Below are 17,984 nucleotides of genomic sequence, written 5' to 3'. Positions count from 1 at the left end.
CAAATCAAAACACAATCATATGCAACAATATGATGCATGGACATGGCATGTAGATGTGATCTTGTTTGAGCTAATGCAGCTAGCATTCATTTGGATGAAGTCCATTTGAACCAAGAATTCAAATGCAACTCCAAGTTAAGTCTTTATGAATGCCATTAATATGTTTTCACCTATACAGAAAGTATAAGTTGGTTTATCATGCATGAAAATGGTACAGATGGATAGATTGCATTTTTCTGATAATTTTTCATATATAAATTATTTCAATCTGAGCTACGGTTGAATTTCTATGAATTTTTGAAGTTTATATCATTTTTTGGATTTTCCTGATTATTTAAAACCAGAAAATGAATAACTGCATCAGCACTGTGTCATGCCTGCGTCAGTAGGTCAGCGGGGTTGTCCAGGTCAAACCTGACCAGTGGGTCCCATTGGTCAGTGGCACAACTAATTAACCAAGTTAATTAGCCTGAAGTTAATTCTAACTAAACTGTTTGTGGGGTCGGGGCCCACTAGTCAGTGACTAACTAGCTAACTAACCTAGGTTAATTAGTGTTAAACTAATACTAACTAAAAGTGTCAGGGGGTGGCCCACGCGTCAGCGGGGTCAAACCCCTGGGGGAAGGTCAAACCCCTGGTCAGCGGGGTCAAACCCGCTGGCGACTCGACGCCGGCAAGGCCAGACGTGGCGGAGGGCCTCGGATTTGGTCCTCCGGTGACCAAATGGGCCGTGGAGACCATCTCCGAGGAGCTGGTGCTCGCGCGCATCTAGGGGAGCAGACGGGAGGCTGCGGGGGCGGCGGAGCTCGCCGAAGCGAAGCTCGGGGCGGCGGCCGGAGCATGACTACCGGTAGGAGCGGGCTGCGGGGCACGGGGAGGCCACCCGAGGGGCGCTGCGGCACCCTCGTGGCACCAGGAGCATGGCCAAGTGCTCGGGAGCGGCTGGCTCGGGCTCTGGCCACGGTGGCGCCATGGCCGACGGCGATGAGGTCTCGGGCGCGGCAGCTGAGCTAGCTAGGCGGGGCAAACAAGCACGAGGAGGAGGGGAAATGGAGGAGAGCTCACGGCGGTTCGGCAGGCGTGCTCAGCGGCTCGAGGGAGGCTCTGGAGTCGACGGAGCGGCACCGGCGATCTTGGGCGACCGGAGGTGAAGAAGACGGCGGTGATGGCTCCACGAGGCGTCCGGCGACGCGTGGCTTGACGGAGAGGACGAGGACGACGGCGCTGAGCATCTGGGCACGAAGCGAGGGCGAGGCCGTGACGGTGGGCGCGCAACGGCGAGCGGTGGCGACGGCGGCGCTCGGGCACGGTGGGAGAGAGAGATCCAGGGGAGGGGGAGGAACGAGAGAGAGTGAGAGAGGTGCGGGGCGACGCGTGGCGTCGTCCAGGCCGTCCAAGGCGACGAGGGCGTGAGGCAGACTGGCAGGAGGTGGCTGGGCGCGTGGCCATGCGCGCGGGGCACTTGCCCTTGTCCTCTTGGCACGAGGAAGGGACGACTGGCACTGGCCAGTCGGCTGGGCCGGCCTGTTGGGCCACTGGGCTGCCAGGCTGCAGGTAAGCACAGGTAAGCATTTTTCCATTTTTGTTTTCTTTTCTATTTTCTGACATTTGTTTCTGATTTAGTAAAATACTAAACCAATTTATTTCCTTATGCCAATTTTTGTTGGAGCTAATGGTATTATTCCAGAGCTCCTCAGCAAAATTCAGAATTTTTGGACATATATAAAATATATCACATATATATATATATATCCAAGGCAAATATTTATTGCATTAATTCCAAATGGCCAAAATAAATATTTATGAGCTCCTGAAAATATTTGTTTGAATTTTACCTCTGACCAATATTTTCAGAGAGCAACATGAACATTTTATTGGACCTTTTTGGAGCAAGTTTTATCTGGGTCATTTCCAGAAATGATTCTGCGGGTTTCACAAATCCCCATTTCAAATTTAAATGAAATTTAAACATGATGCTCACAAGAAGGCTAGCCTAGGTCATACCAGAACTAGGGATGTGACATCAGGCCAGTGGAAAAGGGTGCCTGAAACAAGGAAAAGAAGTAAAAGTATGTGTGTCCGGGATCGGCCTGGCCGAATTGTAGACCCCGGGTTATCTGGTGCCTCCGTCGATGTCCATGGAATTTTGAGTGCGTAATTGTGTACGCGTGGTATGAATGCCACTACCTCATTGGGGCTAGGATGGAGGCCGAATTGCTAATCGAGCGCTTGACGAGCCGCGCTGTCCTATTGCACTGTAGTCCGGACCCTCTTGATGGTGTCTAGGGGCTCGGCAGCTGGATTATGATGCTGCTTGAGAAGGCCGCTCTATGCTTTTGCTGCTAGGGCGGCGGTTTGCTCCTCTGTTCCGAGGGAGCGTTCCGTATTGCCATTGACTGTTATGACGCCGCGTGGACCGGGCGTCTTGAGCTTGAGATAAGCATAGTGTGGCACTGCGTTAAATCTAGCAAACGCGGTTCGTCCGAGAAGTGCGTGGTAGCCGTTGCGGAAGGGGACGATATCGAAGATTAACTCTTCGCTTTGGAAGTTGTTCGGAGAACCGAAGACCACCTCCAGCGTGATTGAGCCCGTACAACGGGCCTCTACACCTGGTATGACTCCTTTAAAGGTAGTCTTTGTTGGTTTGATTCGTGAGGGATTGATGCCCATCTTCCGTACTGTATCTTGGTACAACAGGTTGAGGCTGCTTCCGCCATCCATCAGGACTCGTGTTAGGTGGAATCCGTCGATGATTGGGTCCAGGACCAGTGCGGCCGAACCGCCGTGGCGGATACTAGTCGGATGATCTCATCGATCGAAGGTGATCGAAAATGAAGACCACGGATTGAACTTTGGGGCGACTGGCTCTACCGCGTAGACGTCCCTGAGTGCTCGTTTGGGCTCCTTTCTGGGGATGTGCGTGGCGTATATCATGTTCACCGTTTTGACTTGGGGGGGGGATTTCTTCTGTCCCCCGGTGTTCGGCTGCCGGGGCTCTTCATCCTCATCCTCACTTTGTGATCCCTTTTCTTTGTTTTCGACGTTTAACTTGCCAGCCTGCTTGAAGACCCAACAATCCCTGTTGGTATGATTGGCTTGCTTATCCGGGGTGCCATGAATTTGGCACGGGCGGTTGAGTATGCGGTCCAGGCTGGAAGATCCTTCGTTGTTTCTTTTGTAGGGTTTCTTCCGTTGGTCGGACATGGAGCCACTGAATCCGGCGTTGACTGCGGTGCCTTCGGTGTTGTCGCCATTGCTTTTGCGTTTGTGTCTATTGCGAGGGAGCTTGCCGGTGCTGTTCTTGGCCTTGCTCCTTGTCGGCATCGTCGTCCATATCGTTGATGTCTTCGGAGCCATAGTCAAGCACGTCGGTTAAGTCATCAACGGTGGCTATGAAGTGGGTGGCGGGTGGGAAGCAAAATTCCTCAACATCCGTCTCTAGCTCAAACTGGACATAGCTCGGCTGTGAGTCCTTCTCCAAAGACAAATTCTTTAAAGATTTTAGCACGTCACCCAAAGGCGGGTGCTGGAAAATGTCAGTGGCGTTGAACTCGAAGATTGATAACCAATCTAGCTCGGTGTCCGCGGGCGTACACAGTCCAGAACTTATAGCCGGAGACGAGTCCGAAGTTCCGTTAAAGTGAATATTGCAGGGCGTCGAGTCCGTGTGCGGCTCCAACGCCGCGGACTCTGAGGCCTCGGATGGCTCGATCTGCTTCGGCTCTAAGGTCGTTGCAGCCGCAGGAACCATCTCCTGGGTGTGATCCGATAACAGATTTAAGTCACGTTCATCGGGATGAGGGGGGCGATCGCCGCGGGCTCAAATCCCTCGAAGATCAGGTTTCCATGGATATCCGTGACGTAGTTCAAGCTACCGAATCCGACCTGATGGCCAGGGGCGTAGCTGTCGATCTACTCCAGATGGCCAAGCGAGTTGGCCTGCAGTATGAAGCCGCCGAATACGAAGATCTATCCGGGGAGGAAGGTTCTTCCTTGGACAGCGTCATTATTGACAATTGAAGGGGCCATCGAACCTTTTGTCGACGGCACAGTGGAGCTCTCAATGAAAGCACCAATGTCGGTGTCAAAACCGGCGGATCTCCGGTAGGGGGTCCCGAACTGTGCGTCTAGGATCGATGGTAACAGGAGACGGGGGACACGATGTTTACCTAGGTTCGGGCCCTCTCTATGGAGGTAAAATCCTACGTCCTGCTTGATTGATATTGATGAATATGAGTGTTACAAGAGTTGATCTACCACGAGATCGTAATGGCTAAATCCTAGAAGTCTAGCCTATGTGGGTATGGTAATGAGTATATGTGGTGTCCTTTCTGGACTATCCCCTTCGGTTTATATAGACACCGAGGGGATCTAGGGTTTACATGGAGTCGGTTACATGAGAAGGAATCTTCGGTCGCCAAGCTTGCCTTCCACGCTAAGTAGAGTCCAATACGGACACGATGCAGTCTTCGGCCTTCATGTCTTCACAGCCCATCAGTCCGGCCCGTGGATAACAGGCCGAACGCCCGAGGACCCCTTAGTCCAGGACTCCCTCAGAGACTGACTAGGAGAACATGACGAATAAGGAGTTTCATGATAAATTTCAGCAAATGATGACTGAACAGGTGCAAGATGTGCTGAACAATTTTGATGAGGCCATGGATAAGGTAACTGGCTTTGAGAAGACGTTTGAAACAAAGCTCGATAACAAATTTAATGAACTGCTTGCGCTTCTTCCACAACCACCACCGGCTGCACCTGCCGCACCTCTGCAGCAACAACAATAACAACAACGACTACCTCCACGTCGCAAAACAACCCTCCGCCGAGCGAGCCGTGTCCCTCTTGAGCCTGGCCAGACTGTTGGTGCTGCTGTTGATAGTTTTGTGGCTCCTGTCGCTGATGCGGAGGAGGATTATTATGTGGGATATTATGAGGATGAGGTTGATCAAAATCAAAACTACGTGCAATCGCCATCACCACAACCACCAGGTCGTCCACATGCAAATAATGGCAATGGTAGGGTTCCCCTCAGATACGAGATCATGACCATCTCCCTAAACAGAAATTGAATATTCCACCATTTGAGGGTAGATACGTTCCTGATATATATCTTACTTGGGAGTTAGAAACTGAACAACATTTTACATGTTTACAATATCCCGAGGAGAGACGTGTTCCTGCTGCTGTTTGTGCTTTCACTAGTTTTGCATGTGTTTGGTGGTCTGAACATTGTAGATTATATCCTATTCCAGCTACTTGGTCTGCTTTGAAAAATGCTATGTGTACTCGCTGGGTTCCACCATATTATTAACATGAATTGCTTCAAAAATTGCAGCGTTTGAGACAAGGAAAAAATTCTGTAGAAGAATATTATCAGGAATTACAAACTGGTATGATTAGATGTGGTATTGTTGAGGATAATGAAGCTATGCTTGCATGTTTTATGGGTGGATTAAATAAAGAGATTCAGACCATTCTAGAGTATAAGGAATATAATAATATCACTTGTTTATTCCATCTTGCTTGCAAAGCTAAACGTGAAGTGCAGGATCGATTGGCATTGGCGCAAACTAACTTTTCTGTAGGTCGACCTTCATCATGGACACCGCGTGCATCCTCTACTTGCACACGTTATGCTGCATCGAGGCCTCCGTCAGCTGCCACCACCAACCATGATACAAGAAAGCAGACACAACGACCACTATCTGCCAAGAGCACACCTTCTGGGCCTGCACAGAGCTCTTCTTCATCCATGGCATCAACAGGGAAAACACATGATATTATTTGTCATCATTGCAAGGGTGGAGGTCATTATGCGAGACAATGCCCATCTAAACGTGTGATGATTGTTACTGAGGATTGTGGGTATGAGTCCGTTAGTGACTATGATGAGGAGACTTTGGTTCCAATTACAAGTGAAGAACACGGTGGGGATGATTCTTATCATGAGACGCAATACATGGTCATTGAAGATGCTGACAGATATGAATGTTTAGTTTCTCAACGTGTTTTGAGTGTGCAGGTTACACAAGCTGAGCAAAATGAGAGGCACAATATGTTCCATACAAAGGGAGTTGTGAAGGAACGTTCTGTTCGCGTCATCATAGATGGAGAGAGCTGCAACAACTTGGCTAGCATGGAGATGGTGGAGAAGCTATCTCTCACCACAAGACCACATCCACATCCTTACTACATCCAATGGTTCAACAACAGCGACAAGGTTAAGGTAACACGTACTGTTCATGTGCATTTTAGTATCTCTACATATGCTGATTATGTTGATTGTGATGTCGTACCTATGCAAGCATATTCCTTATTACTTGGTAGACCATGGCAATTTGATAAAAATTCTGTACACCATGGTAGAAATAATCAGTATACTCTTGTTTATAAGGACAAAAATATTACTTTTTTACCTAATATTAAATGATGGAAATTTTCATAGTTCTCCATACGTCATGAGTTGCAGAAAAAAATAGAGGAGAAGAGGGGCACGCATACAGACTCGATGCTAAGAATCCAACCTGCACACGCCTCGGTTCATTTTTCTCTTCTATATCTTCGTACACCTCCCCCTCTCCAACTTCTCTTTGTTAAGCACATGGGCCAGCCCAGCAAAAGCCGAACATCCCATCTCTCTCTGAACTCACCCACCCTAAATTTTCTATAAAAAAAATCTAGGGTTAACACTGTACGTCGCCAGCCCTAGCCCATACCTTGCCTCCCCGGCCGCCGCACACCATCCTCTGCCGGACCTCTCCGCCTCCGTTTCTTTTCTGTGTGATCCAGTCCGCATCAGGGGGTAGTTGGCGGGGAAAATCCCGGCGCTGGTAAGGAGGGCGAGCGTGGGCTGTGGTGGCCCATTGGCACCCATGCGGCAAGGAAGATCGAGAGGATACCCGCGCACGTCCCCACGTCCTTGAAGGTGGCGACTACATCGATGGCGGCCTTTGCTTAGGCGTAGAGCCGCCGTCGGCCACTGATAGTTCACTGCCCGCCCCCACCCAGTCCTTCTCCTCATTCCCTCGAAGCTCCTCTCCTCTCATGCGCGCTACACATCAATACTAAGGTATGCTCCTCGGCCAACTGCAGCGAATCAGGTTATTCCCCCAGAATTCCTGATCTCTGCTGACCAATTATCTGATTTCTATCCACCGCAGGACCACATGAACAAGCAGGTTGATGTCCAAGCATGGTTGCTACTAGAAGAGTAAGCTTCAGACAACGTCCCAGCTATGCAAAATCCACCATCTCATCCCCCAGAATTCCTGATCGCTGCTGACCACTTATCTGATTTCTATCCACCGCAGGACCACATGAACAAGCAGGTTGATGTCCAAGCATGGTTGCTACTAGAAGAGTAAGCTTCAGACAACGTCCCAGCTATGCAAAATCCACCATCTCATCCCCCAGAATTCCTGATCGCTGCTGACCACTTATCTGATTTCTATCCACCGCAGGACCACATGAACAAGCAGGTTGATGTCCAAGCATGGTTGCTACTAGAAGAGTAAGCTTCAGACAACGTCCCAGCTATGCAAAAATCCACCATCTCATCTCATGCATGCATAACCAGGCCAATGGTAATTTGTCTACTACTCTTCCTATAAGTACAATATACAATTTCTTTCACGGCTTCATTTTACGATTTCGTACTTCAGGTTTTTTGGATAGTTCCCACGCCGCTGCGCATGCAGGTCACCGCTTGCCCAGCCCTCTGTCCAGAATACCATCACCAACTCACTCAGAGCCCACGACCGCCACAAAATCGTCATGCCACCGCGCATGCAGGTCAACGCCTCACACCTGAGCGTTGCCACCCTGTCTCGCACACGCAGGGATTAGACTTCTGATGACATATCACAACTTCAAGGTAAATCATTAAAAATTCTAAACACCATTTAATTGAAGTTCAAGTCGAGAGCTAATAAGTGTAGGCAATACCCTTGTTCTAATAGATTACTAATGAACTGTCATGCTTATTCATATAACATTTTATGCTCGAGAATTAATAACCTGCAGACATATTGCTAATTAGTTAGCAATTTTTGGTCAAGAACTAATAACCTGTAGACAATTTTCTTATTTTGTTAAATGAGCGCTACGGGAGAATATCTCCTTGGAAGGAGGTAATATAAACCTTGAGACAGTCATCTTCCTCTATTAAGGTAACTCTATGAGAGAACATCTTCTAGGATGGAGGCAAAACTGATGTTAACGGCAATAACAAAGTCATAATTGGGTCTCCAACACCTACTCGTGGCAGATTGGTAGCATCTGCAAAATCAGTTACTTCTTCGTCATGTGCCTCCCCTGCAAGGTATCCATGCAGTCCGTCACTTGCTTGATTGATGTCGCCAGTTTAGATCCCAATATTGTTGATGTAGTTCTCATATATATGTAGGTTTGTTCCATCATCTTAGATTGTTGTTGTGTGTACACATGCATCTTTTATTTTCATGTTAGCTTCGATTGTCTTGGATGCAACCGTCTAAATATGCATGAATATTGCTTGGTATATACACTTCTTCTGTTCTTTTGCACTTACGAGTAATATGGGATCTTGGTGTGAAATGTTATGCTTGTTAATTACCTGAATATTTGATGTAAAATGTGATTGACCATGCCGGTGTCAGAGTTCAATTGTCTGGGTGTGCATACTGGTCCATGAACTATAGTTGGTTGTAACATTTGTTGACATGGCAAGGTTGTAAACTTATCTGCAATTTTATGTCTTTATTTGTTTGATGACACGATTGTATTTTGGTATCTGCTTCTTGCTGCCTCCCAGTATTAACTATGGTTCTGTATGTACTCCAGATCCATAGTGCCACTTTAAATATCAACAAATTTCTTCAGGCATTGCAGATTTTAACGTTATAAATATATTTATTCTCATCCTAAAGGATTTTTTGTTGTCTTCTCGATAGATTATCTAATAGGATACACTTGAAACAAATCTGCAAGTTATGGAAGTTCCAACATTAGAACTGGGAAGAAAGGTCATGCCAATATCTTCACTGCCAAGAAACTTGGCCATATTTTTTCATCTTCAAACAAATGTGGATTATATGGCTTCGGCCAAAATGGAGTTCTAGATGACTAATGCTTATTTCAACTCCATATACGTGTAATTATACTAAGAGCAGTGCTAGGCATACAATGAACTCTTGTACGATGTTGTACGACACTGCTCAGTCACCCTCCGATCAAATCTATGCATCAACGGCAATCATGGGATCGCTGCGCCGGACGTGAATCATATATTTAAAGTCGTATGCAGAGCAATTTCGTTATACTAACTCTTTTGTATGTTATATGTTATTACTTTTTGGTCCCATGGAAAGAACCTACATACATGACATGATTTTGGTAATACGTATTAAATCTGTCTTGAAGAAAACCATCATAGTTTACAATGTTTTTTGTTCTCTAGAATACAATACATTCTGCTAAAAAAGGGAGGATAAAATAATTATTCTAGTATGATTGAAGGAAATGGATAATGAAAATAAATGGCTCAAAAGCTATACTCGAACTTGGTTTGTCATGTGACTGGTCTATCGATTTCCATGACATTATTTTCCTATTTTGTGGTGGCAAATATAATGCACATATGATCCTTTAGTAATGCGGGGGGTTGGATGCCATGAGAAGCCATATACGAGGCATTGTCACCCCCAGAAAATTAAATTGTGTGTTTCGATGGTAGTGGAGGGAGGGATTGCGAGCCATATACACTATTGACAGAAGTGGGGAGGTTTAATTGGGAAGACCGAGAAATGAATATGATGGGTGAAGAAGAAAAAGAGGAAGAGAATAAGACACGGTTGATTCCAACAACACAATAGCCAAGCCATGCCTAAATACTAATTTTTTTTGTCACTTGATTCTAAAATAAGCATCAACAACCCATATGGTGAGGAAGAAGTTTTAGGTCTTGATGGAAAAGTTACCACAAATGATGATAGTATGTATCACTATCCGGTACCCTAAAACAAAACAAAAAATTGTGATGGGAGCTTCAAACCCTGAAACAAAAAGTTCACCATCGCGGACCCTTCCTGCCCAAACCACAGCACTAGTCGACACTCTCCACTGGACGACGCCGCCACCAGCCTTGCAGCCACTCCATCTGCCAACCGAGCCCCGCAGCCACACCGAGGTCCGTTTCCGCAGGCCGAGACGTCCGCTGCTGTAACACCCCGGATGTAACTTTCCCAATTTGTACTCCAACTCTTGCCGTTTCCGGTGTTAAGTTATATTTATTTTCTCGGGTTCGGGTCTTTGTCTCCGTGTGTTGTTATCGTTGTCACGCATCTCATATCATGTCATCATGTGCATTGCATTTGCATACGTGTTTGTCTCATGCATTCGAGCATTTTCCCCGTTGTCCGTTTTGCATTCCGGCGCTTCGTTTTCCTCCGGTGGTCATTTCCAGCTTTCTTTCGTGTGTGGGGATTAAACATTTCCGGATTGGACCGAGACTTGCCAAGCGGCCTTGGTTTACTACCGGTAGACCGCCTATCAAGTTTCGTATCATTTGGACTTCGTTTGATACTCCAACGGTTAACCGAGGGACCGAAAAGGCCTCGTGTGTGTTGAAGCCCAACACCCCTCCAATTTGGCCCAAAACCCACCTAACTCTGCTCCATCATCTAGAGCGTTCGGTCACGATCGCGTGGCCGAAAACCGCACCTCATTTGGACTCTCCTAGCTCCCTCTATGCCTATTTAAACACCCCCCCCCCCAAAATTCGGATCTCCTTCCTCCCCGAAACCCTAGATTTCTCCTCCGCCGCCGGACACGTCCGGACGGACCGGACGTGTCCGCTCCGCCGCCCGCAGCCACTCCGGAGCCGCCACGTGGCACCCGCCACCTCGCCGCCGCGGGCCGGGGAGCCCGGAGCCGGCCCCCGCGGCCCGATCCGCCCGTGCCGCCTTCGATCCGCCCGTGCCGCCACCTCCCTCGCCACCGACGCCCCGCCGCCGCGCCGCCGCCGTTGGCCATCGCCGCCCCGGGCCCGCGCCCCTCGCCGGCGCCCGCTCGCCCGCGCCGCCCGAGGCCCCGCCGGCCGCCGCCGCCACCTCCGCCGCCAGATCCGGCTGGGAGTGGCCGGATCCACCTCTCCCGCGCCTCCCCGCCGCTTCTTCGAGCTCACCGGAGCCGCCGCCGCCTCGCCGGAGTTCTCGGTTCGCGTGCGTGAACAGTAACCCTAGATCTCGGAGGTTGAATTTTCTCTAAGTCCCTGATATTTTCAGTCCAAGTGCTCATGTTCGTGGCTCCGTAACTTTGCATCCGTACCTCTGATTCAGGCATATAGCATATCAAAATGTTCATCTCAGAGAGTACATCATTTCATTCCATTGCATCATTTTCATTTGAGTTCATATTGATGCCCGAAATGCTGTTAGAAGAGGGCTACTTGAGATTATTGTCAGATCTGCTACTCCATTTAGGTTTTTGTCATTTTTTCCATGATTAATGTGTGCATGATATGCCCTGATGCTCTACATGTGTTTTGTTAAGGATTTTGTCATCTTTCCAGAGGTGCAACCCATGTATTTTTGTGATGTGTGTGGTGACTTGTGCAAGCTTGCAAAGTGGTGCACTTGCTAATTCTGTTTTCAGGGACTTAGTAATTTCACCAAGTCCTGGAGCTGTTTATCTTATGATGCCATATGTTCTTGTTGTTTCCTAGTGATCCGTGCCTCTTTTGAGGATGATCGGTAAGGATGTTTTGTTAATCTTGTAGTGCTATATCCATCCATGTCTTTGTTTGAAATTATGGAGCACCCTAGCTTGAGTCAATTGAGCTCTACTTTTGCTACTTTGTGAATCTGGGCAGATTGTCAACTTGTTTGCAATTTTGCCGATGATGTTATAGTTGATTCGTGCATGCTATGCTATTGTTCTTGCCATGTATAGATTGCATTTTGTGCCTTCTTGATAGATGTATGCTAGTCTTGCAATGAATTGCACCGTAGTGAGTGCATCGAGCTTGTAAACATGCCTACTTGAGCTATATTTCAGCATGTGTCAGTTTTTCACTAAGTCTGAAAACTGATTATGTTTTTGCTATGTTGACATGCTTGCAATTGTATTTTCTGGTCCTTTTTGGCTCAAGGTCACTAAGGGACTTTTGTTAAGCTCTTTGAGTAGCTCCATTCCATGCTTTACTTTGCCATGTTCAGATCCTGTAACATGTAGTTTTGTTGCTCTGAAGAGGGCTACCTGATCTGAAATTCCAGACAAGTGTTAATTTCACTATGTCTGAGATCTGTTTGTCATATGCATTTTTGCCATGCTTGTTTGAACCTGTTAATGGGTGAATTGGCTGTAGCTCAGTGCTAGACTTTTGTTAAGCATCTTGAATGCATCCCTGCCATGCATTTTGTTGTCATGTTTGGTTGCTGTAGCATGTTCATCTCATTGCATTTAGTTGACTACTTGCTGTAAATCGCAGACTGGTGTCATTTTTTAATCGCTTGCCATTTCCATACCGTAACTCCGATTCCGGCGTTCTTTATATCGTTTTCAAGCGATTTCATCTCATCTTTCCAGTGGCACACTTGGTTTTCCAGGTTGAGGCCAGGTTCATGCATTTCCTGTCATATCTTGCATTTTGCATCCCGCATCGCATCCCGCATAGCATATCATCATCGCATCGTCTTGTTTGGGTTCTTGCACGTGGTTGATTGTATCCTTGTTTCTTGTTTGTTTTGTTTGGGTAGAGCCGGGAGACGAGTTCGCTAACGAGGAGCCCGTTGAGTTTGCTTTCGAGGATCCAGTCAACTCTGACAACTGTGCAGGCAAGATGATCATACCCTCGAAATCACTACTATCTTTGCTATGCTAGTTTGCTCGCTCTTCTGCTATGCCATTGCTACGATGCCTACCACTTGCTTTCAAGCCTCCCAAATTGCCATGTCAAACCTCTAACCCACCATTGTCCCAGCAAACTGTTGATTGGCTATGTTACCGCTTTGCTCAACCCCTCTTATAGCGTTGCTAGTTGCAGGTGAAGATTGAAGGCCGTTCCTTATTGGAATATTTATTTTCTTGTTGGGATATCATTATATTATCTTGTTATCTTAATGCACCTATATACTTGGTAAAGGGTGGAAGGCTTGGCCTCTCGCCTAGTGTTTTGTTCCACTCTTGCCGCCCTAGTTTCCGTCATATCGGTGTTATGTTCCCGGATTTTGCGTTCCTTATGCGGTTGGGTTATAATGGGAACCCCTTGATAGTTCGCCTTAATTAAAGCTTTTCCAGCAATGCCCAACCTTGGTTTTACCATTCGCCACCTAGCCATTTTTCCCTTGGGTTACCGGAGCCCAAGGGTCATCTTATTTTAACCCCCCTCGGGCCAGTGCTCCCTCTGAGTGTTGGTCCGAACTGAGCTGCCTGCGGGGCCACCTCGGGGACACTTGAGGGTTGGTTTTACTCATAGCTAGTCTCATCTGAGTGTGCCCTGAGAAAGAGATATGTGCAGCTCCTATCGGGATTTGTCGGCACATTCGGGCGGTGTTGCTGGTCTTGTTTTAACCTGTCGAAGTGTCTTGAGTAACTGAGATACCGAGTCTGATCGGAACATCTTGGGAGGAGGTCTATTCCTTCGTTGACCGTGAGAGCTTGTCATGGGCTAAGTTGGGACTCCCCTGCAGGGATTGAACTTTCGAAAGCCGTGCCCGCGGTTATGGGCAGATGGGAATTTGTTAATGTCCGGTTGTAGATAACTTGAACCTTAACTTAATTAAAATAATCAACCGAGTGTGTTACCGTGATGGCTTCTTCTCGGCGGAGTCCGGGAAGTGGACACGGTGTTGGAGTAATGTTTGCGCAGGTTGCTCTCTAGTTTCTCGCTCGCACTTTGCCTCCTCTTCTCGCTCTCTTTTGCGAATAAGTTAGCCACCATACTTGCTAGTCGCTTGCTGCAGCTCCACTCATATTTTACCTTGCCTTATCTATAAGCTTAAATAGTCTTGATCGCGAGGGTGCGAGATTGCTGAGTCCCTGTGGCTCACAGATTACTATTACACCAGATGCAGGGCCTGATGATTCCTCTCCAGGAGACGCATATGAGCTCAAGTGGGAGTTTGACAAAGACTCTCAACGTTACTATGTTTCCTTTCCCGATGATCAGTAGTGGTGCCCAGTTGGGGGTGAACGGGACCGTGTCGCATGTTGGGTTCTCTTTTATTTTGGCGCCGTAGTCGGGCCATGAGTGTTTGGATGATGTAATGTTATTTATGTACTTGATTGACATGGCGAGTGTAAGCCAACTATGTTATCTCCCCTTTCATTATTATATTACATGGGATGTTGTGAAGATTGCCTAACTTGCGACATATGCCTTCAATGCGATTATGCCTCTAAGTCGTGCCTCGACACGTGGGAGATATAGTCGCATCGAGGGTGTTACAGCTGCGGTCTGTTTCTGCAATCAATGCAGTCTTTGATTTTGATCAGTTTCAACCATTTTCCCGCCCCTCAACCATCTGAAATGGTTGACCTCCGAGGTTGATTAGCACCTGTGGCACCTCCAATCAACCGGCACGACCACCACCGAGCCACGGAGTCGATCGGAGTTCCCGGCTCTCGAGCAACACAGAGCTGCTAGAGTTGGCCACACCCATGGCTCCCCACTGAGCCATGGTCCTATTTCGTTGCACATTAGATTTCTAAGATTCCACACTTGTATCGTATTAGGTTGTTTTTAATCCTTGAATAGACCAGAGTATACAACAAGTTTCTTTTTCATTGCAACGCACGGGCATATTTTCTAGTTGCTTCCTATGACTCCTGATTCCATTTTGAAAGATGATATTAATAGAGCTAATAAAGCAAAACAGGAGAAATAAGAGTGCAAATCAGATTGCGGCAAAAGAATTTGACCAACAAATGAAGCCTAATAATAAACCATCTAGTGTTGCTTCTGAAATTAAATTGAAAAGTGCATGTTTACTTGCCACCAAATCTAATATTGATGATCTAGATTTCAGCAAATCTGTTTGCTATGCTTTTGTGTGCAAAGAGGCGTTATTTTCTTTCGAGGATGTACCTTCGTCTTTGCCTCCTGCTGTCACTAACATTTTACAGGAGTTCGCTGACGTCTTTCCACAAGACGTGCCACTGGGATTACCACCTATTCGAGGGATTGAGCATCAAATTGACTTAATTCCCGGTGCATCGCTACACAACCGTGCACCATACCGTACCAATCCAGAGGAGACGAAGGAGATTATGCGTCAAGTACAGGAGCTGCTCGACAAAGGTTATATACGCGAATCTCTTAGTCCTTGTGCTGTTCCTATTATACTAGTGCCTAAAAAGGATGGTATGTCGCGTATGTGTGTTGATTGTAGAGGCATTAATAATATTACTATTTGTTATCATCATCCTATTCCTAGGCTAGATTATATGCTTGATGAATTGAGTGGCTCTATAATATTCTCCAAAGTTGATTTGCGTAGTGGATACCATCAAATTCGTATGAAATTGGGAGATGAATGGAAAACAACATTTAAAACTAAGCTTGGTTTATATGAGTGGTTAGTCATGCCTTTTGGGTTAACTAATGCACCCAGTACTTTCATGAGACTAATGAATGAAGTTTTACGTGCTTTCATTGGACGATTTGTGGTAGTCTATTTTGATGATATACTGATTTATAGCAAATCTTTGAAAGAACATTTGGAACATTTACGTGCTATTTTTATTGCTCTACATGATGCACGTTTGTTTGGTAACCTTGGTAAGTGCAACTTTTGCACCGACCGAGTATCTTTTCTAGGCTATGTTGTTACTCCACAGGGAATTGAAGTTGATAATGCCAAGATTGAAGCTATTAAGAGTTGGCCGCAGCCCAAAACGGTCACACAAGTGAGGAGTTTTCTTGGCCTCGCTGGATTCTATAGGCGTTTTGTGAGAGATTTCAGCACCATTGCTGTACCTCTCAATGAGCTTACAAAGAAGGATGTACCTTTTGTTTGGGGTACCGCACAGGAATAAGCCTTCATGGTATTGAAATATAAGTTAACACATGCTCCTTTACTCCAACTTCCTGATTTTAATAAGACCTTTGAGCTTGAATGTGATGCTAGTGGAATTGGATTAGGAGGTGTGTTATTACAAGATGGCAAACCCGTTGCATACTTTTCTGAAAAATTGAGTGGGCCCAGTCTGAATTATTCTACTTATGATAAAGAATTATATGTTCTTGTTCAGACTTCAGAAACATGGCAACATTATTTATGGCCCAAAGAATTTGTTATACATTCTGATCATGAATCATTGAAACATATTAAAAGTCAAGCTGAATTGAATCGTAGACATGCTAAATGGGTTGAATTCATTGAGACTTTCCCTTATGTCATTAAACACAAGAAGGGTAAAGAAAATGTTATTGCTGATGCATTGTCTCGTCGCTATATTGTGCTTTCACAACTTGACTTCAAAATATTTGGGTTGGAAACCATCAAAGATCAATATGTGCATGATGCTGATTTTAAAGATGTAATGCAGAATTATAAAGAAGTAAGGACATGGAACAAGTTTGTTGGTAATGATGGATTTGTGTTCCGTGCTAACAAGCTATGCATTCCAGCTAGCCCCGTTCGTCTTTTGTTGTTGTAGGAGGCGCATGGAGGAGGATTAATGGGACACTTTGGCGTGAAGAAGACGGAGGACGTACTTGCTACACATTTCTTTTGGCCAAAGATGAGACGAGATGTTGAGCGTTTTGTTGCTCGCTGCACTACATGTCAAAAAGCTAAGTCACGACTCAATCCTTATGGTTTATATATGCCTTTGCCTGTACCTAGTGTTCCTTGGGAGGATATATCTATGGACTTTGTTTTAGGTTTACCTCGAACAAAGAAGGGGAGGGATAGCATATTTGTTGTCGTGGATAGATTCTCGAAAATGGCACACTTTATACCATGTCATAAAAGCGATGATGCTGTTAATGTTGCTGATTTGTTTTTTCGTGAAATTATTCACTTGCATGGTGTGCCAAATACTATTGTTTCAGATCATGATACTTAATTTCTTAGCCACTTTTGGAGATGTTTATGGGCTAAGTTGGGGACTAAACTGCTTTCTAGTACTACTTGTCACCCCAAACTGATGGACAAACTGAAGTAGTCAATAAAACATTGTCTACTATGCTTAGGGCTATTTTGAAGAATAATAAGAAAATGCGGGAAGAATGCTTGCCTCATATTGAATTTTCTTATAATCGTTCATTGCATCCTACTACTAAGATGCGCCCTTTTGAAATTGTGTATGGTTTCCTACCTCGTGCACCTATTGATTTGTTGCCTCTTCCATCTTCGGAGAAGGTTAATTTTGATGCTAAAGAACGTGCTGAATTGATTTAAAAAATGCATGAGTTAACTAAGGAAAACATTGAGCGTATGAATGCTAAATATAAACTTGCTGGAGATAAGGGTAGAAAACATGTTGTGTTTGCACCTGGAGATCTTGTTTGGTTACATTTGCGTAAGGATAGATTTCCTAATTTGCGTAAATCAAAGCTAATTCCACGTGCTGATGGTCCTTTTAAGGTGTTAGAGAAAATAATTGATAATGCACATAAACTTGAGCTGCCCGCAGATTTTGGGGTTAGTCCCACTTTTAACATTGCAGATTTGAAGCCTTATTTGGGTGAGGAAGATGAGCTTCCATCGAGGACGACTTCATTTCAAGAAGGGGATGATGATGAGGACATCAATACCATTGTTACACCCACAACCCCTGCTGCTATACATATTGGACCAATTACTAGAGCTCACGCACGCTAATTAAATTACGAGGTACTTTCGTTTCTTGGTAACGATTCTAATGTTCATGCGAATATGATGCTGCCTAAATTGGATACATTTGTTTTGCTTACAAATGATGGGCCTAGCTTGGACAAGAAAGATGAACCTTGGAGCAAGTTCAAGCATGGAGATGATGGCGTGCGCAAGGGGAAC

At 45.9% G+C, this 17,984-nt stretch overlaps 1 long non-coding RNA gene across 5 annotated transcripts; it reads left to right on the top strand.

Moving 5' to 3' along the window:
* The first annotated feature begins 6,623 nt into the window (after positions 1–6,623).
* LOC125508576 (uncharacterized) lies at positions 6,624–9,299 on the top strand. 5 transcript variants are annotated; one of them, XR_015604283.1, is made up of 6 exons: positions 6,624–7,072; positions 7,164–7,213; positions 7,314–7,586; positions 7,665–7,876; positions 8,172–8,323; positions 8,934–9,299. It is a non-coding gene; the product is annotated as an uncharacterized LOC125508576 (long non-coding RNA). The 5 variants fall into 5 exon arrangements; XR_007283607.2 differs by having other exon boundaries at positions 7,314–7,363; positions 7,464–7,586; positions 7,665–9,299; XR_015604282.1 differs by having other exon boundaries at positions 8,172–9,299.
* The last annotated feature ends 8,685 nt before the right edge of the window (positions 9,300–17,984 follow it).

Source organism: Triticum urartu, chromosome 5A (assembly GCF_056163025.1).
Source record: "Triticum urartu cultivar PI428250 chromosome 5A, HENAU_Tu73, whole genome shotgun sequence".
Taxonomy (NCBI): domain Eukaryota; kingdom Viridiplantae; phylum Streptophyta; class Magnoliopsida; order Poales; family Poaceae; genus Triticum; species Triticum urartu.
The sequence above is the reverse complement of the archived record's forward strand: the minus strand, read 5'-3'. Positions and strand labels throughout refer to the sequence as shown.